Genomic DNA, 6,000 nt, shown 5'->3' on the forward strand with positions numbered 1-6,000 from the left:
AAAATGGGTTGTACCATCTGTAGGTCAATGCTACCAGGCTATGCCCTCGTAACACATAAACACACTCAAAAACCACATTGAAATTAAAATGTGGTTGAAAGCTTATGACTTCGAGCAGGACACTGACCTTTTGCAGAAGCTTAACTGAAGGTTAGAAGTCATAGGGAAATGGTAGCTTCCATCTCTGCTAAAAGGGCCTCTGTCCCAGTCTATGGTGAAGGCTAATGTGGCACACAGGGCTCACTGACCTGTTGCTATGTGCCAGCTCTGTGTGAGCGCTGCTGACGACCGCCCGGGAGGTAAATCTAGTCTAATCTTCTTAGTCGTGCAGTTACACTATCTGGTTGTATCCAAGCTGCTACATATGGTTTACTGAGTCTGATAAACAATGTGAATAAGCCTCTACATTTAGTGCAACTGTTACATCTGTTGGAGGAAGAAGGATTCAGTATCATCACCCATCTGTTTAGTCTGTCTGTTGTCAAACTGGAGAGGTCATCCTTAATATTGATACAAAAATCTCCTTTCTTACTGTGTTTTCACTCTGCATTTGGCCAAGATCAGTGTCACTGCTGGTAGCATGAGGTGATACCTGGACCCTACAGAGGTGGCACAGGTAGTCCAAATGCTCCAGGATGGCACATCGATACGTGCGATTGCCAGAAGGTTTTCTATGTCTCCCAGCACAGTCTCAAGAACATGCAGGAGATTCCAGGAGACAGGCAGTAACGTAGGAGAAACTAGGAGAAACAAGGCTGTAGAAGAACGTTAACCCATCAGGTGCAAGGATGAACAAGATGAGCACTACGAGAGCCCTACAAAATGACCTCCTGTTAATGTCTCTGACCAAACAATCAGAAACAGACTTAATGAATGTAGCCTGAGCACCCGACCTTCTGTAACATGGTTCAGCATGATGTGTTTTTGGTGGATCAGTAATGTTCTGGGCTGGCATATCCATGGAGGGAGGCACAGACAGGCTGGTCAACAACGCCCTGTCTGACATTAGGTATTGGGACGATATTAATGGATCTATTGTTAGACCATACACTGGTGCAAGGTCCATCTATAGTTCGGTGCATCTATCCGACCACCAGGTTGCACTTCACATTGTTTAGGAGCTCAGTGCAGTCCTGGTCCAGACCTGGGAGGGCATTCCCAGGACACCATCTGTTGTCTTGTTAGGACCATGCCCCAGTGTTGTCAGGCAAACACACACACAAGTATGTGGGGACCATACAAACTATTGAGTACCATTTTGAGTTGCTGTAATCAAATTTCAGCAAAATGGACTTGCCTGCCACATTACTTTTTCTATTATATTTTGGGGGTTTCTTTGAATTCAACCATCTGTAGGCTGTTAATTTAATTTCCATCAAACAATGTGTCATTCTTTCATTTCAAACACATTACCCAGGCCATACCAGAGATCCAGCATATTGGATATGCTGGATCTCTGGTATGCTGGAGATCTGATGTGTTTTCAAAGTGTTCCTCTTTTCTTTTTTTTTAAAGTTTCTATAAAACATAATATTTTTAGTCACATCTATTATAAATGATCAGACTGTGCACAGAGACATGAAAACTGCTAGGGAGTGGCAACGCAAGTGCTTAGTTATTCTCCTAGCAACATCTACAGTGACTCACCAGCTGTGTATCAGACTAATTAGTTTGCCCTGAAACTTGAGGCGGCATTTTGCAAGAGGTAGAGAAAAAAAGAGAAAATTCCCAGGGAAGATTGATTCTGTGTTCATATCTTTTGGGTGTCAGATTTGGACTTGATAAGCTCTGATGTTTGAAAAATACATCCTATGTGACGCACAAGGTTTTTGTTCCTTTACAAGTATCTGTAGGTTCATACCAACATAGAGGTAAATATTCAGCAAATTTATGAAGACAGAACAGAATCCACAGTAATGCGGCCAAGAAACTACAAAAGTAAATTGTATTTTAGGCTCATATTATTAACAGTATGAACCTTAAAGGATTTCCCATTTTACCCAAACCAGCCTTCAGATTATTTTTTCTTTCACAAAAATTAATAAAGGCTGCAGCATAAAACTAGCAAAATATGTGGCCGTCCAATTCAAATAGTTATTAGAAAGGACTGGCAAACACATGTTGCTTATATGCAACCATTTATGTGGTTAATGGTTTTGGTGGGTGCCAGAGGCTATCCCAAAAGCACCTTACAGCATGGTCATCAGTTTATCACAGCACTAACACATACACATGCACATGATAGCGCTGCATGATACGTGACACTTAGTATGACAAGCTGTGACAATTTACTGCAGAATTCAGAGAGTAAAACAATTATCTCACATCTTGGGTTTTATTTCTTATGCATACATATAGACACTTATAGTCACGGACAAAATAAAAAACACACTCAAGTAATGGTTTATAACCTGTTTTGCAAATTGCCGATGACATTATAATTATCTAAGTCCATCATAGCTCCTCATTTGACTGTGTTTGCAAAGTCCCAGTCATCTGCAGTCGATGTTATTATCAATTATATTATGTAAATTATATACCTTTACATAGTTTTGCATCCAGTTTATGGAATTTTTAACCAACCCTGTATTTTCTGGACATGTAAGATACTTAAACACTTATTATTTTCCAAGGAAAATGCAAAATTATATCATGGATTGTTAATAGTCAGATACACTCGGTCTTGAATTCCTAAATAATTTTTTCAAACTAAAATATCACTCAAACATTGTGAGATTATCACACTAATCCCAAAACTGGATAAAGTTAATAATTAAATAACAAAGTATAATTCATTTAATTGGGGTAAGTAAAACATGTCTATATATAGTATATGTATACTATACTATATGTCTGTAGTGGGGAAAAAGTATGTAAGCATTTAAATGAAATGACTGTAATGTAACTGTTCAGATTAATAATTAACTGCTTGCTACAGATTCCTCACAACACTTTTTTAGGAGTTTGACATCCAAAATACGCATTTTATTTATTCTACTTTAAACATTCATTCTTAGAAAATAGTCTTATATGGCATTAATTCAATTTATTTCAGCATGCAGACATGATAAAGAAGACCTACCAAAGTTAAAACAGCATCGGAATCAGGAAGAAAGGTGATTTAAGTGATTTTAAACGTGGAATAATTGTTCTTGTTCATCCAATGGGGCTGGTCTGAGCTTTTTAAAGATCAGTCTACTGAGTTGTTCCCACACCACCAAAAACCTGAGGTTACAATTTTCAAAATGGGCAAAAGAAGATGGTTTCGTAGCCTTTTCCAGAATGTTTAGCACCAATAAATGTCTTTAGTTCACATCATCTCACTCAAAATGAGGGTGTCCACTTACACCCCAATGCAATTAATGAATTAGGCGCATAATTAATTATGATAATAAGTTCTCATTACCTGCTTTTAGGACTTAAATCTTAAATTTAATGGTATTTTAGGTGTCAGTGGGACATCTCTGCTGGAGATGAGGAGATCACTGTCCAAACTTTTAACCTTTAGGTTGTGCTGCGAGTGATTCCTGATAGGTTTGGCCAATAAATTACTTCAAAGATGTGTAATAAGAAAAAACATTCTCTTGTTCTGTTATGTTTTTAAAATAAGATATTCTATACCATTTTATGTCTTTTAATCACTATTATCTCTAAATATGTTTATATAATTAACAGTAAAATAGCTCAAACACTGCCTAATGAGAAATCTCTAACGTTAAATGAAAGTACAAATAAAGTTCAGAGTCAGATTTTCCACCTAATTTAGAAATCCAGAAAACTCCCGTTTTGAGGGTTATTTTCATACAATTATCCATACATAGCCGAAAAAATGTCGTTATTATTATTGGAGCTGCAGTGAAAAAAGGAAGGACTTCTGTCACCTAAATTGTGCAAGACTCTTTGGTGTCATGCCCAAGAATTTTATGTTCTTTGAGCCACAAAGAGCGAATTGTAGCGTGCAGAGGGGGCGTATGGCTGGGAGAGAGAAGGGGGTCTAATTTCACATTGTGTTGAACCGAAACCAAGAGGCCCCCTATACAATCAACACACAGGACACTGAAATCTCACCTGTGCTCTCATAGACAAGTACAGGCTTAATCCACTCAGTTATTTCAATTAATTGTAAGTTTCGGTATGTACACTTTTATTTGAACTCAGAGTAATCAAAACTGTGTGAGTACTGTAAAGTAATATCGTCTTTTATTACAACATTAATTGTGGGGCATCCAGCAAGTGCAAGCCTTTAGTCTCCTCCTCTCACACTTGAATAAGTGTCCAGCTGAGAATTTGTTCTTATTGCGTTGCTATCAGCAGGAAGCAAACAGGGGAGGTGACAGAGAGCAAGAGAGAACTCTGCAGTGGGAGAAAGCTCATTCACTTCAACCACAGCTGAGACAAACCATGCCCAGTGCACCACAGGTGAGTGGATTTTACCGATTTTGAATGATGGACTTTGTTAGTTTTACTTAAATTCCTTAAGCTATATTTACGCATAGCAAGCAGGCGGCTCCATTGAAGCTGGATAATTATACAACAGGCTGATGTTTTCTTCGTTTTCTATTGTACGTTTTTCAGTTACAAAATATTATTTCACATATTACATGTGCAAATATGGTGAATATGTTTTTCTAATGTTTTTTCTAATATTTGAATAAAGGTTTTATATCCCTTAATATTTAAAATGTAATATTCAGTTTCAGTCTCAAAAACATTTAGTGTTATGATGTCTATAAAATGAACCACTTTGAGGATTTTGATTACAAAATCATTTAAAAATTTATACTCAGGTGTTCTGTTTGTAGCATGTGTTGCCTATTCTCCATTGCTCTTTATAGAATAGGCAGTTGCTAATACAACTAATTCCTTCCCTGAAACCTCCTAATATTCCCAAAACATTACATCATTCATGACTGCTTTTGCCAAACACTAACTAGTACATCGACTGAGTCTTGCAGCAGCAGTTTACCAATAAGATGATGTAAACAGGAAGTTTGTGTAAGGAGGACACTACAATAGGTATATTGGCATCATTAAGAGTAAACAGCTTGCACCAAACCAATAAATTCCTGCCAGTTTTCCTAATTAAACTGCATTTTGACATGGAAGTTAAAATGGCCACTGTTGTCGGTCAGTTTCCAGGGTGGAGAGCCCACAGGAGGCCACCCTGGGATCCAAGGAAGAAGAGGAAAAAACAAGCCATGCTGCTTAGTGGCTCTCCCAGGGGCACTGAGCATGGAACAAACACATTTTAATTGTGTTCACTGCACTGCAAGACACTTAAAAAACAATTATGTGTCACTACACAAAACTAAACTTTACCTCATAGGGGGGATTACCATGCAGTGCTGGTTTAAAAAAAAAAAGTACCAGAAAATGCTGAAACTAATTCCTTGAGAAACTGTGCAAAAAAAAAAAAGCACAACAGGTTTAAATGTCACATATCACATTACTTTTGAATTTCTTATATTGTAACTCAACCAAACAATTATGAGATCAGTTTCACCAGAACAATTGGAGATTTGTGAAAAGAGAAGACCATTGATGACCATCGACGCTGTCACAGATCAAACAAAGTGCCCAGGTGTGTTACAATGAATGAGCATGGCTGTAATTCAGAGACCTATTACCGTGGGTAAACAGTGTGAACTGTGCCCACCGATACAGACCTTGTCAATACAGAAATGCAGTTATTGTTTAGTTTATTTATCTTGGTGAGATTAATCTTCAATTTTGAGTACAACTCAGTGGATATTAAAAAAAGGAAGGACAATGCAAGATGTTCTTTCATGCTGATAATGAGTTTACTGGGAATTTGATGGGTATTATATAATTACAGGCTGGACGAAGAGCTCCCTCCCTTTCAGGCAGTGGCATAATGACCTCCACTACTTTTATAAAAGACACAGGTATGAGTTTGTATTTTATTCTCTATTTAAAAGCACTGTTCTCGGTGACATATATATTCTGTTACACAGGTGAAATGGAGACTCAATCAATATG

The sequence above is a fragment of the Diplotaxodon limnothrissa genome, linkage group LG11, assembly GCF_057381915.1.
Source record: "Diplotaxodon limnothrissa isolate DT_005_m linkage group LG11, D_limnothrissa_male_GT1.1, whole genome shotgun sequence".
Taxonomy (NCBI): domain Eukaryota; kingdom Metazoa; phylum Chordata; class Actinopteri; order Cichliformes; family Cichlidae; genus Diplotaxodon; species Diplotaxodon limnothrissa.